A 21901-nucleotide genomic window follows, 5' to 3' on the forward strand; every position below is an offset into this window, starting at 1 on the left:
GGAGAATAGTAATTTTTACCCCTACGCTATCCAACGCTTTCCCTACTGTTGCACTCTGTGGAGTGGGAACAGTAATTTTTACCAATACGCTATCCAACGCTTTCCCTACTGTTGCACTGTCTGGAGTTGGAATAGTAATTTTTACCCCTACGCTATCCAACGCTTTCCCTACTGTTGCACTGTCTGGAGTTGGAATAGTAATTTTTACCCCTACGCTATCCAAAGCTTTCCCTACTGTTGCACTCTATGGAGTGGGAATAGTAATTTTTACCCCTACGCTATCCAACGCTTTCCCTACTGTTGCACTCTCTGGAGTGGGAATAGTAATTTTTACCTCTACGCTATCCAACGCTTTCCCTACTGTTTCACTGTATGGAGTGGGAATAGTCATTTTTACCCCTACGCTATCCAACGCTTTCCCTACTGTTGCACTCTGGAGTGCAAATAGTAATTTTTCCCCTACGCTATCCAACGCTTTTCCTACTGTTGCACTCTGTGGAGTGGGAACAGTAATTTTTACCAATACGCTATCCAACGCTTTCCCTACTGTTGCACTCTATGAAGTGGGAATAGTAATTTTTACCCCTACGCTAGCCAACGCTTTCCCTACTGTTGCACTCTCTGGAGTGGGAATAGTAATTTTTACCCCTACGCTATCCAACGCTTTCCCTACTGTTGCACTGTCTGGAGTTGGAATAGTAATTTTTACCCCTACGCTATCCAACGCTTTCCCTACTGTTGCACTCTCTGGAGTCGGAATAGTAATTTTTACCCCTACGCTATCCAACGCTTTCCCTACTGTTGCACTCTGTGGGGTGGGAATAGTAATTTTTATCCCTACGCTATCCAGCGCTTTCCCTACTGTTGCACTCTAGGGAGTTGGAATAGTAATTTTTACACCTACCCTATCCATCGCTTTCCCTACTGTTGCACTCTATGGAGTGGGAATAGTAATTTTTACCTCTACGCTATCCAACGCTTTCCCTACTGTTGCACTCTATGGAGTGGGAATAGTAATTTTTACCCCTACGCTATCCAACGCTTTCCCTACTGTTGCACTGTCTGGAGCGGGAACAGTAATTTTTACCCCTACGCTATCCAACGCTTTCCCTACTGTTGCACTGTCTGGAGCGGGAACAGTAATTTTTACCCGTACGCTATCCAACGCTTTCCCTACTGTTGCACTCTCTGGAGTGGGAATAGTAATTTTTACCCCTACGCTATCCAACGCTTTCCCTACTGTTGCACTCTCTGGAGTGGGAATAGTAATTTTAACCCCTACGCTATCCAACGCTTTCTCTACTGTTGCACTCTGTGGAGTGGGAATAGTAATTTTTACCCCTACGCTATCCAACGCTTTCCCTACTGTTGCACTCTCTGGAGTGGAGAATAGTAATTTTTACCCCTACGCTATCCAACGCTTTCCCTACTTTTGCACTGTCTGGAGTTGGAATAGTAATTTTTACCCCTACGCTATCAAACGCTTTCCCTACTGTTGCACTCTCTGGAGTGGGAATAGTAATTTTTACACCTACCCTATCCACCGCTTTCCCTACTGTTGCACTCTCTGGAGTGGGAATAGTAATTTTTACCTCTACGCTATCCAACGCTTTCCCTACTGTTGCACTCTGTGGAGTGGGAACAGTAATTTTTACCAATACGCTATCCAACGCTTTCCCTACTGTTGCACTGTCTGGAGTTGGAATAGTAATTTTTACCCCTACGCTATCCAACGCTTTCCCTACTGTTGCACTGTCTGGAGTTGGAATAGTAATTTTTACCCCTACGCTATCCAAAGCTTTCCCTACTGTTGCACTCTATGGAGTGGGAATAGTAATTTTTACCCCTACGCTATCCAACGCTTTCCCTACTGTTGCACTCTCTGGAGTGGGAATAGTAATTTTTACCTCTACGCTATCCAACGCTTTCCCTACTGTTTCACTGTATGGAGTGGGAATAGTCATTTTTACCCCTACGCTATCCAACGCTTTCCCTACTGTTGCACTCTGGAGTGCAAATAGTAATTTTTCCCCTACGCTATCCAACGCTTTTCCTACTGTTGCACTCTGTGGAGTGGGAACAGTAATTTTTACCAATACGCTATCCAACGCTTTCCTTACTGTTGCACTCTATGAAGTGGGAATAGTAATTTTTACACCTACGCTAGCCAACGCTTTCCCTACTGTTGCACTCTCTGGAGTGGGAATAGTAATTTTTACCCCTACGCTATCCAACGCTTTCCCTACTGTTGCACTGTCTGGAGTTGGAATAGTAATTTTTACCCCTACGCTATCCAACGCTTTCCCTACTGTTGCACTCTCTGGAGTCGGAATAGTAATTTTTACCCCTACGCTATCCAACGCTTTCCCTACTGTTGCACTCTGTGGGGTGGGAATAGTAATTTTTATCCCTACGCTATCCAGCGCTTTCCCTACTGTTGCACTCTAGGGAGTTGGAATAGTAATTTTTACACCTACCCTATCCATCGCTTTCCCTACTGTTGCACTCTATGGAGTGGGAATAGTAATTTTTACCTCTACGCTATCCAACGCTTTCCCTACTGTTGCACTCTATGGAGTGGGAATAGTAATTTTTACCCCTACGCTATCCAACGCTTTCCCTACTGTTGCACTGTCTGGAGCGGGAACAGTAATTTTTACCCCTACGCTATCCAACGCTTTCCCTACTGTTGCACTGTCTGGAGCGGGAACAGTAATTTTTACCCGTACGCTATCCAACGCTTTCCCTACTGTTGCACTCTCTGGAGTGGGAATAGTAATTTTTACCCCTACGCTATCCAACGCTTTCCCTACTGTTGCACTCTCTGGAGTGGGAATAGTAATTTTAACCCCTACGCTATCCAACGCTTTCTCTACTGTTGCACTCTGTGGAGTGGGAATAGTAATTTTTACCCCTACGCTATCCAACGCTTTCCCTACTTTTGCACTGTCTGGAGTTGGAATAGTAATTTTTACCCCTACGCTATCCAACGCTTTCCCTACTGTTGCACTGTCTGGAGTTGGAATAGTAATTTTTACCCCTACGCTATCCAACGCTTTCCCTACTGTTGCACTCTCTGGAGTGGGAATAGTAATTTTTACACCTACCCTATCCACCGCTTTCCCTACTGTTGCACTCTCTGGAGTGGGAATAGTAATTTTTACCTCTACGCTATCCAACGCTTTCCCTACTGTTGCACTCTGTGGAGTGGGAACAGTAATTTTTACCAATACGCTATCCAACGCTTTCCCTACTGTTGCACTCTATGGAGTGGGAATAGTAGTTTTTACCCCTACGCTATCCAACGCTTTCCCTACTGTTGCACTGTCTGGAGTTGGAATAGTAATTTTTACCCCTACGCTATCCAACGCTTTCCCTACTGTTGCACTCTATGGAGTGGGAATAGTAATTTTTCCCCCAGCGCTATCCAACGCTTTCCCTACTGTTGCACTCTCTGGAGTGGGAATAGTAATTTTTACCTCTACGCTATCCAACGCTTTCCCTACTGTTGCACTTTATGGAGTGGGAATAGTAATTTTTACCCCTACGCTATCCAACGCTTTCCCTACTGTTGCACTCTCTGGAGTGGGAATAGTAATTTTCCACACCTACCCTATCCACCGCTTTCCCTACTGTTGCACTCTCTGGAGTGGGAATAGTAATTTTTACCTCTACGCTATCCAACGCTTTCCCTACTGTTGCACTCTCTGGAGTGGGAATAGTAATTTTTACCCCTACGCTATCCAACGCTTTTCCTACTGTTGCACTGTAAATGTAAATGTAGTTGAGCTTATATAGCGCACAGCTACCCGCAGTGGGTGTCCCGGCGCTTGCTTAGGGAACCCGTCCTGATATTCCCCTGTGTGATAGCCCCAGCGGGTATCCACAAGGTGAAAGTCAGGCATCCCGCCGCGAGGGGCCGTTGTGGAGATTAAGCAAGCTATTGCCCAGAGTCGCAGAGTGTGAACCCGTGAGTCGAGAAGGCACCGGAGCGAGAATTATCGAGTCCGTGGAATTTTTAGCCCAAGACCCGCCGAGGCGGGGAATTGAACCCTGGTCCAGGACCGATCTCAGCTTCCGGGTCTGCCGCCTCTAACCCCTGAGCCACAACGCGTTCCCTACTGTTTCACTCTCTGGAGTGGGAATAGTAATTTTTACCCTGACAAAATCCAACGCTTTCCCTACTGTTGCACTCTGTGGAGTGGGAATAGTAATTTTTACCTCTACACTATCCAACGCTTTCCCTACTGTTGCACTCTCTGGAGTGGGAATAGTAATTTTTATCCCAACGCTATCCAACGCTTTTCCTACTGTTGCACTCTGGAGTGGGAACAGTAATTTTTACCAATACGCTATCCAACGCTTTCCCTACTGTTGCACTCTATGGAGTGGGAATAGTAATTTTTACCCCTACGCTATCCAACGCTTTCCCTACTGTTGCACTCTCTGGAGTCGGAATAGTAATTTTTATCCCAACGCTATCCAATGCTTTCCCTACTGTTGCACTCTCTGGAGTGGGAATAGTCATTTTTACCCCTACGCTATCCAACGCTTTCCCTACTGTTGCACTCTCTGGAGTGGGAATAGTAATTTTTATCCCTTCGCTATCCAACGCTTTCCCTACTGTTGCACTCTCTGTAGTGGGAAAAGTAATTTTAACCCCTACGCTATCCAACGCTTTCTCTACTGTTGCACTCTGTGGAGTGGGAATAGTAATTTTTACCCCTACGCTATCCAACACTTTCCCTACTGTTGCACTCTCTGGAGTTGGAATGGTAATTTTTACCCCTACGCTATCCAACGCTTTACCTACTGTTGCACTCTCTGGAGTGGAGAATAGTAATTTTTACCCCTACGCTATCCAACGCTTTCCCTACTGTTGCACTCTCTGGAGTGGGAATAGTAATTTTTACCCCTACGCTATCCAACGCTTTTCCTACTGTTGCACTCTGGAGTGGGAACAGTAATTTTTACCAATACGCTATCCAACGCTTTCCCTACTGTTGCACTCTATGGAGTAGGAATAGTAATTTTTACCCCTACGCTAGCCAACGCTTTCCCTACTGTTTCACTCTCTGGAGTGGGAATAGTAATTTTTACCCTGACACTATCCAACGCTTTCCCTACTGTTGCACTCTGTGGAGTGGGAATAGTAATTTTTACCTCTACACTATCCAACGCTTTCCCTACTGTTGCACTTTATGGAGTGGGAATAGTAATTTTTACCCCTACGCTATCAAACGCTTTCCCTACTGTTGCACTCTCTGGAGTGGGAATAGTAATTTTTACCCCTACGCTATCCAACGCTTTTCCTACTGTTGCACTCCGTGGAGTGGGAACAGGAATTTTTACCAATACGCTATCCAACGCTTTCCCTACTGTTGCACTCTATGGAGTGGGAATAGTAATTTTTACACCTACCCTATCCACCGCTTTCCCTACTGTTGCACTCTCTGGAATGGGAATAGTAATTTTTACCTCTACGCTATCCAACGCTTTCCCTACTGTTGCACTCACTGGAGTGGTAATAGTAAATGTTACCCTTTCCACTATCCTACGGTAAAAATATTTTTATTTTTTATTAATATTAAGTTTATATATTGCTTTTGGATAGCATGCACGAGGGCCAGAATCGTGCTACAGAGGCCCCCGCATGTAAAGTTGGCCTTGGCGTTCTGGAGCTGCTTCGGCTGTGTTCTTTTCACCAAGGTATTGGTTTGCCAAGGCCCCTGTCCCTGCTGGCAGATGGAGAAGGCAGTGAGGGAGTTATCCAACTCCACGCCGGGTGGGCAGCATGGTCTCCAGCTCCCGCTGAAAATACACCAGCCAGGGACGGTATGCGGTTTGGGAGACCCGAGGAGGAATTCGCAAGTCAGAGGTCAGATGGAACATTCCTCTGCAGCGCTTCACACCATCCTGAGTATATACGAACTTTTACTTCGCCATTTTCCCCTGCACTTCTTACCTGGCTCCGGACATGGGATGCTGGGATTTGCAGTTCCTCGAGGCTTCAAGGAGTGCCACAGGTGTGCTGTACCATTACGGGGGCGGACATTCATCCAATCCGTGCGAAGCAGGACACTGAAAGTGAGGCCAAAGCCACTTTGACTGTTGCTGATAACATCGAGGGCGCTGATGAAGGCTAGATGCCGAAATGCATTCGCTCGTTAAGATGTGTCTTTAATAAATTTCATCCATGGTGTCTCCCACTGCTGGCCTCTGCCTTTTCTTCGAGAAGGTTGCTTTTGGATAGATATATATATATATATATGTATGTATTAACAAATCAATTAGTATGTTTTTTTTTTACTTACTTACATTAATTATTTATTAATTTTAAGGATATTTGAGTATTTAAAGTTTGTTTAAGTTCATTATATTTATTATTTAATTCATTTTTAATTAATTTAAAGCATTTAAAAAAATTTGATATCTTGACTAACTATATTTTTTACATCGTTATTTTGTGATTCGATATTTTTGTACTTACCTGTTTGGAGATAGGAGGTAGATATTTTGGCATTCTATATTTTTACCTCGATATTTTGGCATTCTATATTAATGCAGTGATCCGATGTAGGCATTGTGAGTTGAGTGGTGCTGTAGGCGTTGCGGGTTGAGTGATGGTGTAGGCGCTGCGGATTGAGTGGTGATGTAGGCATTGTGGGTTGAGTGGTGATGTAGTCGATGCGGGTTGAGTGGTGCTGCACTTGTCAGGTATTGAGTGTTGCTGTAGGCTTTGCGGGTTGAGTGTTGCTGTAGGCTTTGCGGGTTGAGTGGTGCTGTACGCGGTGGGGATTGAGTGGTGCTGTAGGCGTTGCAGATTGAGTGATGATGTAGGCGTTGCGGGTTCAGTGGTGCTGTAGGCTTTGCGGGATGAGTGTTGCTGTAAGCGTTGCGGGTTGAGTGGTGATGTAGGCGTTGGGGGTTGAGTGGAGATGTAGGCGTTGGGGGTTGAGTGGAGATGTAGGCGTTGCGGGTTGAGTGGTGATGTAGGCGTTCCGGGTTGAGTGGTGATGTAGGCGTTGCGGGTTGAGTGGTGATGTAGGTGTTGCGGGTTGAGTGGTGCTGTAGGCGGTGGGGGTAGAGTGGTGCTGTACGCGGTGGGGATTGAGTGGTGCTGTAGGCATTGCAGGTTGAGTGGTGATATAGGTGTTGTGGGTTCAGAGGTGCTGTACGCAGTGGGGATTGAGTGGTGCTGTAGGCGTTGCAGGTTGAGTGGTGCTGTACCTGGTGGGGATCGAGTGGTGCTGTACCTGGTGGGGATCGAGTGGTGCTGTACCTGGTGGGGATCGAGTGGTGCTGTAGGCGTTGTGGGTTGAGTGGTGCTGTAGGCGTTGAGGGTTGAGTGGAGATGTAGGCGTTGCAGGTTGAGTGGTGCTGTACACGGTGGGGATTGAGTGGTGCTGTAGGCGTTGCGGGTTGAGTGGTGATATAGGCGTTGCGGGTTGAGTGGTGATGTAGGTGTTGCGGGTTGAGTGGTGCTGTACGCGGTGGGCATTGAGTGGTGCTGTAGGCGTTGCAGATTGAGTGGTGATGTAGGCGTTGCAGATTGAGTGGTGCTGTAAGCGTTGCGGGTTGAGTGGTGCTGTAAGCGTTGCGGGATGAGTGGTGCTGTAAGCGTTGCGGGTTGAGTGGTGATGTAGGTGTTGCGGGTTGAGTGGTGCTGTACGCGGTGGGGATTGAGTGGTGCTGTAGGCGTTGCAGATTGAGTGGTGATGTAGGCGTTGCAGATTGAGTGGTGCTGTAAGCGTTGCGGGTTGAGTGGTGCTGTAAGCGTTGCGGGATGAGTGGTGCTGTAGGCGTTGCGGGTTGAGTGGTGATGTAGGCGTTGCGGGTTGAGTGGTGATGTAGGCTTTGCCGGTTGAGTGGTGATGTAGGCGTTGCGGGTTGAGTGGTGATGTACGCGGTGGGGATTGAGTGGTGCTGTAGGTGTTGCGGGTTGAGTGGTGATGTAGGTGTTGCGGGTTGAGTGGTGATGTAGGCGTTGCGGGTCGAGTGGTGATGTAGGCGGTACGGGTCGAGTGGTGATGTAGGCGTTGCGGGTCGAGTGGTGCTGTAGGCGTTGCGGGTCGAGTGGTGCTGTAGGCGTTGCGGGTCGAGTGGTGCTGTAGGCGTTGCGGGTCGAGTGGTGCTGTAGGCGTTGCGGGTCGAGTGGTGCTGTAGGCGTTGCGGGTCGAGTGGTGCTGTGCTGTAGGCGTTGCGGGTCGAGTGGTGCTGTAGGCGTTGCGGGTCGAGTGGTGCTGTAGGCGTTGCGGGTCGAGTGGTGCTGTAGGCGTTGCGGGTTGAGGGGTGCTGTAGGCATTGCGGGTTGAGGGGTGCTGTAGGCGTTGCGGGTTGAGGGGTGCTGTAGGCGTTGCGGGTTGAGGGGTGCTGTAGGCGTTGCGGGTTGAAGGGTGCTGTAGGCGTTGTGTGTTGAAGGGTGCTGTAGGCTTTGCGGGTTGAGTGGTGCTGTACGCGGTGGGGATTGAGTGGTGCTGTAGGCGTTGCGGGTTGAGCGCATGACAATGTCGCATACCGTATAAACGTTTACCTTTCATGAGACCAGAACACATTTGTCGGTCTCATAAGATAACAGTGTTCACTGTTACCTTATACTGCAGAAACCGTGCTCCTCCACTCTTAAAATCAGTAGGACTATAACAGTAAAGCAGCGGATGCCAGGCATATTTGCGACCCACAGATGATTAAACTCATAAAAATGCACGTTGCGGGTTGAGTTGTGCTGTAGGCGTTGCGGGTTGAGTGGTGCTGTAGGCGTTGCGAGTTGAGTGGTGATGTAGGCGCTGCGGGTTGAGTGGTGATGTACGCGGTGGGGATTGAGTGGTGCTGTAGGTGTTGCGGGTTGAGTGGTGATGTAGGTGTTGCGGGTTGAGTGGTGATGTAGGCGTTGCGGGTCGAGTGGTGATGTAGGCGGTACGGGTCGAGTGGTGATGTAGGCGTTGCGGGTCGAGTGGTGCTGTAGGCGTTGCGGGTCGAGTGGTGCTGTAGGCGTTGCGGGTCGAGTGGTGCTGTAGGCGTTGCGGGTCGAGTGGTGCTGTAGGCGTTGCGGGTCGAGTGGTGCTGTAGGCGTTGCGGGTCGAGTGGTGCTGTGCTGTAGGCGTTGCGGGTCGAGTGGTGCTGTAGGCGTTGCGGGTCGAGTGGTGCTGTAGGCGTTGCGGGTCGAGTGGTGCTGTAGGCGTTGCGGGTTGAGGGGTGCTGTAGGCATTGCGGGTTGAGGGGTGCTGTAGGCGTTGCGGGTTGAGGGGTGCTGTAGGCGTTGCGGGTTGAGGGGTGCTGTAGGCGTTGCGGGTTGAAGGGTGCTGTAGGCGTTGTGTGTTGAAGGGTGCTGTAGGCTTTGCGGGTTGAGTGGTGCTGTACGCGGTGGGGATTGAGTGGTGCTGTAGGCGTTGCGGGTTGAGCGCATGACAATGTCGCATACCGTATAAACGTTTACCTTTCATGAGACCAGAACACATTTGTCGGTCTCATAAGATAACAGTGTTCACTGTTACCTTATACTGCAGAAACCGTGCTCCTCCACTCTTAAAATCAGTAGGACTATAACAGTAAAGCAGCGGATGCCAGGCATATTTGCGACCCACAGATGATTAAACTCATAAAAATGCACGTTGCGGGTTGAGTTGTGCTGTAGGCGTTGCGGGTTGAGTGGTGCTGTAGGCGTTGCGAGTTGAGTGGTGATGTAGGCGCTGCGGGTTGAGTGGTGATGTAGGCGTTGAGGGTTGAGTGGTGATGTAGGCGTTGCGGGTTGAGTGGTGATGTAGGCGTTGCGGGTTGAGTGGTGATGTAGGCGTTGCAGGTTGAGTGGTGCTGTAGGCTTTGCGCGATGAGTGGTGCTGGTTGAGTGGTGCTGTACGTGTTGGGGATTGAGAGTTGCTGTAGGTGTTGCGGGTTGAGTGGTGCTGTAGGCTTTGCGGGATGAGTGGTGATGTAGGCGTTGCGGGTTGAGTGGTGATGTAGTAGTTGCGGGTTGAGTGGTGCTGTAGGCATTGCGGGTTGAGTGGTGTTGTAGGCGGTGGGCATTGAGTGGTGCTGTAGGCATTGCGGGCTGAGTGGTGATGTAGGCGTTTGCGGGTTGAGAGGTGCTGTACGCGGTGGGGATTGAGTGGTGATGTAGGCGTTGTGGGTTGAGTGGTGCTGTACGCGGTGGGGATTAAGTGGTGCTGTAGGCATTGCAGGTTGAGTGGTGCTGTAGGTGTTGCGGGTCGAGTGGTGCTGTACGCGGTGGGGATTGAGTGGTGATGTAGGCGTTGCGGGTTGAGTGGTGATGTAGGCGTTCCAGGTTGAGTGGTGCTGTAGGTGGTAGGGGTTGAGTGGTGCTGTACGAGGTGGGTATTGAGTGGTGATGTAGGCGTTGCGGGTTGAGTGGTGATGTAGGCGTTGTGGGTTGAGTGGCGATGTAGGCGTTGCGGGTTGAGTGGTGATGTAGGCGTTGCGGGTTGAGAGGTGATGTAGGCGGTATATAGACAAAATATCGAGTTTTTATGATCGATTTGCATTAATATCGATAAAAAAAATATAGAATGGACAGAATGTCGAATGGACAGAATATAGACTACAAATATCGAATAGGATAGCATTAATATCGAATTAAAAAATTATCGAATGGACAGAATATAGGCTACAAAAATATAGATTGGACAGAATATAGACTACAAAAATATCGAATTTGAGGTAAGAAAGTTAATATCAATTTTTTAAGTGTTTTTTATGTTAGTACATGTTTGAAAAGTGTATATTTATTTTATTATTTATATTAATTAATTATTTTTATGGTATTTAATTTTTGCGTAATATAATTCTGTAGCGGGTTGTGGGTTTATAGGGGAATAGGGTCGGAAGTAATTTAATTATAAATAATTAAATGTTTATTTATTGGTATTCATTTTGAATTAATTGTTCATTATTAATTGGTAATTAATTAAAATATAATTGGTAATTATTTTTAATTAATTGATAATTATGTTAATTTTAGTAATTTATTTTCTGTAGCGGGTTGTGGGTTTATAGGGGAATAGGATGGGAAGTTATTTAATTATAAATAATTAAATATGGTAATTTATTTATTTGTATTTATTGGGAAATAGTTAATTAATTATTACTTAATTGCTAATTAAATAAAATATAATGGGTAATTAATTTATTAATTGAAAATTATGGTAATTTTAAGAATGTAGTTTATGTAGTGGGTTATGGGTTTATAGGGGAATAGGGTGGGGAGTAATTTAATTGTAAGTAATTCTAATTTTAAATTATTTTTTTTATTTTATCAAATTTGTATTTATTTTCAAATTTTTAATTAATTTATTGTTAATTGGTAAATAATTTGTATTAGTAGGTAATTATTTGTATTAATTAATTTTTATTTGCATTTTTAATTGATTATTTAATATATTATATAAGTGTTAAGTATTTGAATTAATTTGTAATTGGTATTATTATTTATTAAAGTTTTATTTATATATGAAGTATTTACTTTCCCTACTGTTGCACTAACTGGAGTGGGAATAGTACATTTTTACCCTCCTGCTATCTAATGCTTTCCCTACTGTTGCACTCACTGGAGTGGGAATAGTAATTTTTACCCCTACGATATCCAACGCTTTCCCTACTGTTGCACTCTCTGCAGTGGGAATAGTAATTTTTACCCCTACGCTATCCAACGCTTTCCCTACTGTTGCACTCTCTGGAGTGGGAATAGTAATTTTTACCCCTACGCTATCCAACGCTTTCCCTACTGTTGCACTCTCTGGAGTGGGAATAGTAATTTTTACCCCTACGCTATCCAACGCTTTCCCTACTGTTGCACTCTGTGGGGTGGGAATAGTCATTTTTATCCCTACGCTATCCAGCGCTTTCCCTACTGTTGCACTCTAGGGAGTTGGAATAGTAATTTTTACACCTACCCTATCCATCGCTTTCCCTACTGTTGCACTCTATGGAGTGGGAAAAGTAATTTTTACCTCTACGCTATCCAACGCTTTCCCTACTGTTGCACTCTGTGGGGTGGGAATAGTAATTTTTATCCCTACGCTATCCAGCGCTTTCCCTACTGTTGCACTCTCTGGAGTGGGAATAGTAATTTTAACCCCTACGCTATCCAACGCTTTCTCTACTGTTGCACTCTGTGGAGTGAGAACAGTCATTTTTACCAATACGCTATCCAACGCTTTCCCTACTGTTGCACTCTATGGAGTGGGAATAGTAATTTTTACCCCTACGCTATCCAACGCTTTCCCTACTGTTGCACTGTCTGGAGCGGGAACAGTAATTTTTACCCGTAACCTATCCAACGCTTTCCCTACTGTCGCACTCTCTGGAGTGGAGAATAGTAATTTTTACCCCTACGCTATCCAACGCTTTCCCTACTGTTGCACTCTGTGGAGTGGGAACAGTAATTTTTACCAATACGCTATCCAACGCTTTCCCTACTGTTGCACTCTATGGAGTGGGAATAGTAATTTTTACCCCTACGCTATCCAACGCTTTCCCTACTTTTGCACTGTCTGGAGTTGGAATAGTAATTTTTACCCCTACGCTATCCAACGCTTTCCCTACTGTTGCACTCTCTGGAGTGGGAATAGTAATTTTTACACCGACCCTATCCACCGCTTTCCCTAATGTTGCACTCTCTGGAGTGGGAATAGTAATTTTCACCTCTACGCTATCCAACGCTTTCCCTACTGTTGCACTGTCTGGAGTTGGAATAGTAATTTTTACCCCTACGCTATCCAACGCTTTCCCTACTGTTGCACTCTCTGGAGTGGGAATAGTAATTTTTACCTCTACGCTATCCAACGCTTTCCGTACTGTTGCACTCTCTGGAGTGGGATTGGTCTTTTTTACCCCTACGCTATCCAACGCTTTCCCTACTGTTGCACTCACTGGAGTGGTAATAGTAAATGTTACCCTTTCCACTATCCTACGGTAAAAATATTTTTATTTTGTATTAATATTAAGTTTATATATTGCTTTTGGATAGCATGCACGAGGGCCAGAATCGTGCTACAGAGGCCCCCGCATGTAAAGTTGGCCTTGGCGTTCTGGAGCTGCTTCGGCTGTGTTCTTTTCACCAAGGTATTGGTTTGCCAAGGCCCCTGTCCCTACTCGCAGATGGAGAAGGTGGTGAGGGAGTTATCCAACTCCACGCCAGGGGGCAGCATTGTCTCCAGCCCCCACTGAAACAACACCAGCCCGGCACGGTATGCGGTTTGGGAGACCCGAGGAGGAATTCGCAAGTCAGAGGTCAGATGGAACATTCCTCTGCAGCGCTTCACACCATCCTGAGTACACAAACATTTACTTCGGCATTTTCCCGGACATGGGATGCTGGGATTTGCAGTTCCTCGAGGCTTCGAGGAGTGCCACAGGTGTGCTGTACCATTACGGGGGGCGGGGCGGACATTCATCCAATCCGTGCGTAGCAGGACACTGAAAGTGAGGCCAAAGCCACTTTGACTGTTGCTGATAACATCGAGGGCGCTGATGAAGGCTAGATGCCGAAATGCATTCGCTCGTTAAGATGTGTCTTTAATAAATTTCATCCATGGTGTCTCCCACTGCAGGCCTCTGCCTTTTCTTCGAGAAGGTTGCTTTTGGATATATATATATATATATATATATATATATATATATATATATATATATATATATATATATATTAACAAATCAATTGTATGTTTTTTTTTACTTACATTAATTATTTATTAATTTTAAGGTTATTTGAGTATTTAAAGTATGCTTATGTTCATTATATTTATTATTTACTTAATTTTTAATTAATTTAAAGCATTTAAAAAATTTCGATATTTTGACTAACTATTTCTTACATCGTTATTTTTGATTCAATATTTTTGTACTTACCTATAGGAGGTCGATATTTTGGCATTCTACATTTTTACCTCAATATTTTGGTAGGTCGATATTTTGGCATTCTATATTATGTCAGTGATCCGATGTAGGCATTGCGGGTTGAGTGGTGCTGTAGGCGTTGCGGGTTGAGTGGTGATGTAGGCGCTGTGGATTGAGTGGTGATGTAGGCATTGTGGGTTGAGTGGTGATGTAGTCGTTGCGGGTTGAGTGGTGCTGCACGTGTCAGGTATTGAGTGTTGCTGTAGGCTTTGCGGGTTGAGTGGTGCTGTACGCGGTGGGGATTGAGTGGTGCTGTAGGCGTTGCAGATTGAGTGGTGATGTAGGTGTTGCAGATTGAGTGGTGCTGTAAGCGTTGCGGGTTGAGTGGTGCTGTAAGCGTTGCGGGTTGAGTGGTGATGTAGGCGTTGCGGGTTGAGTGGTGATGTAGGCTTTGCGGGTTGAGTGGTGATGTAGGCGTTGCGGGTTGAGTGGTGATGTAGGCGTTGCGGGTTGAGTGGTGATGTAGGCGTTGCGGGTTGAGTGGTGCTATAGGCGTTGCGGGTTGAGTGGTGCTGTAGGCGGTGGGGGTAAAGTGGTGCTGTACGCGGTGGGGATTGAGTGGTGCTGTAGGCATTGCGGGTTGAGTGGTGCTGTACCTGGTAGGGATCGAGTGGTGGTGTAGGCGTTGCGGGTTGAGTGGTGATGTAGGCGTTGCGGGTTGAGTGGTGATGTAGGCGTTGCGGGTTGAGCGGTGCTGTAGGCATTGTGGGTTGAGCGGTGCTGTACATGGTGGGGATTGAGTGGTGCTGTAGGCGTTGCGGGTTGAGTGGTGACTTAGGCGTTGCAGGTTGAGTGGTGATTTAGGCGTTGCAGGTTGAGTGGTGCTGTACACGGTGGGGATTGAGTGGTGCTGTAGGCGTTGCGGGTTGAGTGGTGATATAGGCGTTGCGGGTTGAGTGGTGATTTAGATGTTGCGGGTTGTGTGGTGATGTAGGTGTTGCGGGTTGTGTGGTGATGTAGGTGTTGCGGGTTGAGTGGTGCTGTACGTGGTGGGGATTGAGTGCTGCTGTAGGCGTTGCGGGTTGAGTGGTGCTGTAGGCGTTGCGGGTTGAGTGGTGCTGTAGGCGTTGCAGGTTGAGTGGTGCTGTACACGGTGGAGATTGAGTGGTGCTGTAGGCGTTGCGGGTTGAGTGGTGATATAGGCGTTGCGGGTTGAGTGGTGATGTAGGTGTTGCGGATTGAGTGGTGATGTAGGTGTTGCGGGTTGAGTGGTGATGTAGGCGTTGCGGGTTGAGTGGTGATGTACGTGGTGGGGATTGAGTGGTGCTGTAGGCATTGCGGGTTGAGTGGTGCTGTACATGGTGGGGATTGAATGGTGCTGTAGGCGTTGCGGGTTGAGTGGTGATTTAGGCGTTGCAGGTTGAGTGGTGCTGTACACGGTGGGGATTGAGTGGTGCTGTAGGCGTTGCGGGTTGAGTGGTGATATAGGCGTTGCGGGTTGAGTGGTGATGTAGGTGTTGCGGGTTGAGTGGTTATGTAGGTGTTGCGGGTTGAGTGGTGCTGTAGGCATTGCGGGTTGAGTGGTGCTGTACGTGGTGGGGATGGAGTGGTGCTGTAGGCGTTGCGGGTTGAGTGGTGATGTAGGCGTTGCGGGTTGAGTGGTGATGTAGGCTTTGCGGGTTGAGTGGTGATGTAGGCGTTGCGGGTTGAGTGGTGATGTAGGCGTTGCGGGTTGAGTGGTGATGTAGGCGTTGCGGGTTGAGTGGTGCTATAGGCGTTGCGGGTTGAGTGGTGCTGTAGGCGGTGGGGGTAAAGTGGTGCTGTACGCGGTGGGGATTGAGTGGTGCTGTAGGCATTGCGGGTTGAGTGGTGCTGTACCTGGTAGGGATCGAGTGGTGGTGTAGGCGTTGCGGGTTGAGTGGTGATGTAGGCGTTGCGGGTTGAGTGGTGATGTAGGCGTTGCGGGTTGAGCGGTGCTGTAGGCATTGTGGGTTGAGCGGTGCTGTACATGGTGGGGATTGAGTGGTGCTGTAGGCGTTGCGGGTTGAGTGGTGACTTAGGCGTTGCAGGTTGAGTGGTGATTTAGGCGTTGCAGGTTGAGTGGTGCTGTACACGGTGGGGATTGAGTGGTGCTGTAGGCGTTGCGGGTTGAGTGGTGATATAGGCGTTGCGGGTTGAGTGGTGATTTAGATGTTGCGGGTTGTGTGGTGATGTAGGTGTTGCGGGTTGTGTGGTGATGTAGGTGTTGCGGGTTGAGTGGTGCTGTACGTGGTGGGGATTGAGTGCTGCTGTAGGCGTTGCGGGTTGAGTGGTGCTGTAGGCGTTGCGGGTTGAGTGGTGCTGTAGGCGTTGCAGGTTGAGTGGTGCTGTACACGGTGGAGATTGAGTGGTGCTGTAGGCGTTGCGGGTTGAGTGGTGATATAGGCGTTGCGGGTTGAGTGGTGATGTAGGTGTTGCGGATTGAGTGGTGATGTAGGTGTTGCGGGTTGAGTGGTGATGTAGGCGTTGCGGGTTGAGTGGTGATGTACGTGGTGGGGATTGAGTGGTGCTGTAGGCATTGCGGGTTGAGTGGTGCTGTACATGGTGGGGATTGAATGGTGCTGTAGGCGTTGCGGGTTGAGTGGTGATTTAGGCGTTGCAGGTTGAGTGGTGCTGTACACGGTGGGGATTGAGTGGTGCTGTAGGCGTTGCGGGTTGAGTGGTGATATAGGCGTTGCGGGTTGAGTGGTGATGTAGGTGTTGCGGGTTGAGTGGTTATGTAGGTGTTGCGGGTTGAGTGGTGCTGTAGGCATTGCGGGTTGAGTGGTGCTGTACGTGGTGGGGATGGAGTGGTGCTGTAGGCGTTGCGGGTTGAGTGGTGATGAACAATAGTTACTTACCTGTAATCTGTGGTTCTCCAGTATTGGTGTCATTCATAGATTCACATTCCTGAATCATTCCCCGTCGTCGGAGTGGGAGCCCACGGTATATAAAAAAGCAATAAAATATACCATTTGTACATAACAAATAACAGTATACCTAACCAGGAAGTAAAGTAGCCCCAGCTACAGCATATAAAACTTCCACATTAGTGACTATCCAGGTCATTATGTATAGACCAAACTGCAGCCAATCAGGCCACAGCTCCCACCAGAATGCTCTCCCCAGAGACCCAGGCTCTCAGATTTTGTAGCACCGGAGTGTACCGGAGTAAAAGTATAGATGAACAGCCTGAGTGAGACTCTGAGGGGCGGTGGGTGCATGTAAATCTATGAAAGACACCAATACTGGAGAACCACAGATTACAGGTAAGTAACTATTGTTCTTCTCCAGTATTAGGGGTGTCTTTCATAGATTCACATGCCTGAATCAGAGTAGTGAGCAGTAACAGTAGCAGTAATATCATACATAGCTCTTGGACGCCAAGGTACACAGTAGTAATGCAAGAACATAATGAAAAGCAATGACATAATAGGCGTCAAAAAGAGCAAGAGGAGGTGGGAGAGAAATAGCAGAGGCTCACCTTATTGGAAAAGATTACGCAGGACTGCTCTTCCCACGAGGCATCGGTATCGCTTGAAGAATCCAGACAGTAATGCCTCGTGAATGTGTGCCTGCTGGACCAAGTTGCAGCTCTGCAGATTTGCAGCAGAGGCACACCAGCAAACAAGGCAGTTGAAGAGGAGACTGCTCTCGTAGAATGGGCTCTAGGCAAGGTCTGTAAGTGTTTTCCCGCCTGTTGATGGCAGAGCCCTATCGCTGAAGAGACCCACCTAGAGATAGTCTGTTTTGTCACTGCACAGCCTTGCCTCGGTCTGCCATGCGCAACAAATAGCTGATCCGTCTTTCTGATGGCAGCTGTCCTTGAAAGATAGAATTTAAGACATCGTTTGATATCTAGCGAGTGCAAAGTTCGTTCAGCTGGTGTCTGCGGATTTGGAAAAAACGTTTTAAGTATGACTGGTTCATTCAGATGGAAATCCGATGGTACTTTGGGCATGTACTTTGGGTTGGTGCGCAGCATCACCGAGTCATTCGTGAATTGCAAGAAGGGTGGTTTAGATGTAAACGCCTGCATGTCACTGACCCTTCTGGCTGATGTTAATGCCAGTAGCAATGCAACTTTCCAAGTGATGAACTTCAGATCAACTTTATGAATTGGCTCAAAAGGATGGCGCATGAGTTGAGCTAATACAATATTCAAGTGCCAGGATGGAGGTGGCCGACGTACTGGTGGAAACATACGAAATAAACCTTTAAAGAATTGCTGGATTATTCTTGGAGTATAATGAATTCGTGCCGTCTTGGCGGTATCTGGATATAGCTGCTAAAAACACTTTAAGTGTTGAGTGTGCCAATCCTGATTTAGCCAGATGTAAAAAGAAAGGTAAAATCTTGTCTGGTTCAGCTTGCATAGGATGTAAATCCATAGTTTTGCACCAAGCACAAAACGCTTCCATTTAAGCCTGTACGTTCTGTTTGTAGAAGGTGCTCTAGCATTGTTCAGGACTTCTTGACAGTCTTGTGGAATGTTCAAGTGCGCAAACTCATGGTGTTGAGGAGCCAAGCTGATAATTTCAGAGAATGAGGGTCTGGATGATATATTTTGCCGTCCTGAAGTGTTAGAAGATCCGGAATTTGAGGCAGCTGAACTGGTTCGCACTCTGAGAGGAGAAGAAGCTGTGTGAACCAATACTGCCGGGGCCACCGTGGAGCGATTAGAATCATACGACACGGTTGCCTCCTCATTTTCTTGATGACCTTGGGAATTAAAGGAATCGGAGGGAAGGCGTAGGCAAAGAGTCGTTCCCAGTTCATTGAGAGAGCGTCCCCGCAAGATTCCTTGTGGGGAATCCAGCTCGCAAAGTGGATACATTTCTTGTTGTGGTAGGTCGCGAACAGATCTAGATCGGGGCGACCCCATCTCTGGAAAATTCGATCTAGTGCCGGTTGATGCAGCTCCCACTCGTGAGTGCTGCATTTGGATCTGCTCAGGGAATCTGCTAGCACATTGGCTACTCCTGGGACATGCACTGCTGTCAAGTTGATGTTGTGGGCCAGGGCCCAGTTCCAGATTTCCTGAGCTTGCTGGGACAACCGGGCTGATCTTGTGCCCCCCTGTTTGTTCAGGTAATGCATGCTCGTCGTGTTGTCTGTACGGATCAACACGGACGAGTTTGACAGAGACGCTTGAAAGGATTTGAGGGCGAGGAAAATGGCCCTCAATTCCAATAAATTGATGTGCCATGTCTTTTGCTGGGCGTTCCATTTGCCACTGATTGTCATCCCTTGAAGGTGAGCGCCCCAACCTTCTAGCGAGGCATCCGTGGTTACGACGAAACTGGGGACTTCTGCGAGAAAGGCGCAGCCTACTTGCAGGTTGCGTTCTTGAGTCCACCACAGGATTGCATTCTTCATCCGAGGTGTTAAGACTATGATATCTTCGAAGGAACCGGACATTTGCACCCATTGGTGGCTGAGTTCCTCTTGTAGTGGTCTCATCCTCAGGCGACAGTTTGGGGATAGGAGAATGCACGATGATAACATCCCTAGGAAAGACTTGAATCTCCGAACTGAAACTTACTTTTTTCTGAGGAGCGCAATCGCCATTTCCTGAATCTTTGCTTGTCTTCCGCTTGAAATGAAGACTTGAGCGTGTTTGGAATCCAGAGTTGCTCCCAGGAAAGACGTCCTTTGAGATGGTATCAGGTCCGATTTTTTGAAGTTTATTGAGAAACCCAGACTTTGAAACAGGCAAAGGCATGTCTGGATATGTTTGTTTGCGGTGGCGAAGGAATTGGCCTTGATAAGGCAGTCGTCCAGATATGGGTAAATCTGGACACCTTGCAATCGTAAATGGGCCGCCACCGGTGCCAACATTTTTGTGAATACCCTCGGGGCCGAACGTAGCCCGAAGGGAAGGACCTTGAACTGGAAGTCCCTGCCAGCCACTCTGAACCTCAGGAACTTCCTGTGCCTGGGAAAGATGGGTACGTGGAAGTAAGCATCCTGAAGGTCCATTGTTGCCATGTGGTCGCCTTCTGTCAGAAACTGGAGGATCTCTTGGAGTGACAACATTCTGAACGTTAATTTCTTGATAAATTTGTTGAGGGCACGCAAATCGAGGATGGGGCGCCATTCCCCCGATTTCTTGCGTATCAAGAAAAAACGAGAGTAAAATCCTTTTCCTCTCTGATGCTGAGGCACTTTCTCGATTGCCCCTTTCCGAATCATTGCATTGATTTGGGTGAATAGCTCCCTGAGATGTGCTGGGGGCGGTCCTTTTAGGGGTGAATTTGGAGGGGTCTTTACAAATTCCAATATGTGACCTCTTGAGATTACGTCCAAGACCCATCTGTCTGTTGTAATATTTGACCATTGTGAGTAATGCAGGGATATTCTTCCTCCAATTCGTTTCTGGCTTGGGCAAAGTGGTGGCAGGACGCTCTTCTCACTTCTTGTTGGCGTTGTCCCTGCCCCGATAGGTTGTTTTACCTCGGGACTGTGTATAATTACTCCGTCTTTGGCCATAAGGTTGTTGTTTATAAGGCTGGTACCTTTGGTTGCTTGGTTGTTAGAATATGGGCGTTGCTGGTAATATCCTCCTCTACTGGAGAAGTTACCCCTTCCTTTTGCACCATGAAAGGAAGATTTACAGTACTGCAGAGTACCTAATGATCGTGCGGTTTCCGTATCCTTCTTAATGGATTGTAAGGCTTCGTCCACATGTGTGCCAAAAAGGAATTCGCCGTCATAAGCCATATTTAAAACCTTGGCTTGTACTTCTTGTCTAAAAGACGTAGATTTTAACCAACCCTCTCTTCTAAGCACTGCAGCTCCTGCCAATTGTCTGAATCCTGTGGCCGCCACGTCCACTGCCGCGTCGATAATTTCAGACGAAGCACATTCGCCTTCTTGCAAAATTTTTGTGGCCTCAGAGCGGTCTGGCTCAGGCAGTTTCTGGATGTATGGCGATATGTCAGACCACATTTGTCTATCATATCTACCGAGAATTGCTAGCGAATTAGCCGCTCTAACTGTGGTGGCCGCAATAGTAGATACCTTTTTTCCAATGGTATCGAGGCGTCTCCCGTCCCTGTCCGTAGGAACCGAGATCTGAGTTGAAGGATTCCTTGCCCTCTTTTGAGCTGCTTGCGCAATAACCGAGTCCGTCTTTGCCTGACCGATGAGACAAGCAGGTGAAGTGGCGGGCGCCCTATATTTTTTGTCTACTCGCGGTAATACCGCAGGAGAAGAGTTTGGCGTGGCCATGATCTTAAGCCCTTCCTTCCAGATAAAGTCTATAATGGGAATAGACCAACTCTGCCTTTGAGACAAAGTCTTAAAATCGTACAGAAAACATTCATCTTGTTTTGACTCCATTGAAATAAGAAATCGTTTAGTAGCCTTGTCCATAATCCTATGGAAGTTTGCTATATCCACCGGTGGTGACTCAGCCTTCGGTTGTTCATCAGGGGATGGCGTATCTGCTTGATAATCTTCATACTCCGACGAGTCCGATTTATTCAATTCCCCTTCCTCATGGGTTTCCTCATCAGAATTGACATCCTCTTGTTGGTGGTAGGAGAGTGGTGTGGAAGGCCGGGCATGCTGTGTCTCATTCGACATACCAGCCTTTGCATTTTGAGTTACTTGAGGCTGTGGGGAGGTAACATGAGAGTCGCCTGACTCCGAAGGCGGGAAGCGGCGATAATAATCGCTTAGCATATATTGCAAATTTTCAAAAAGTGCCATTGGCATCTGCATCCCTGGCGCTGGTGTATCCACCAACGTAGGTGCCTGAATTTGCTGCTCCTCCTCCTCCTGATCCTTGACCTGTATAAGTAAGTCAGAAGGACTTTCAGCCGCTTGGAACATGTCATCACCAGATTCTTCCTCAGAATCTAAGAGCCTGTCAGGCATTTGGAGTGGCGACAAAGATGTGGATTGAGATGACCGTTTCTGCAACAGAGCTGCAGTTGTGGCTGGAGATGGCAGAGGTATGGCAGTGCTTCTTGCTGACCAAACTTGCAGGTCTGTACAAGACGACAGCTTTGGTGTGGGTGGATTG

General features: G+C 47.5%; 1 protein-coding gene across 6 annotated transcripts in view; it reads right to left on the reverse strand.

Moving 5' to 3' along the window:
* The window catches only part of LOC147691885 (uncharacterized), a 125343-nt gene that overhangs the window by 90408 nt on the left and 13034 nt on the right, over positions 1-21901 (reverse strand). Inside the window, exon 1 of one of the 6 annotated variants that reach the window (XM_086938156.1) lies at positions 5966-6236. The exons of the other annotated variants lie outside the window; for them this stretch is intronic. The gene's annotated coding sequence lies outside the window, so the exon portion shown is untranslated. Of the gene's footprint in view, positions 1-5965; positions 6237-21901 lie in introns of those variants that run through there. 6 annotated transcript variants of the gene reach the window in all.

The sequence above is a fragment of the Lissotriton vulgaris genome, chromosome 9 (genome assembly GCF_964263255.1).
Source record: "Lissotriton vulgaris chromosome 9, aLisVul1.2, whole genome shotgun sequence".
Lineage (NCBI taxonomy): Eukaryota > Metazoa > Chordata > Amphibia > Caudata > Salamandridae > Lissotriton > Lissotriton vulgaris.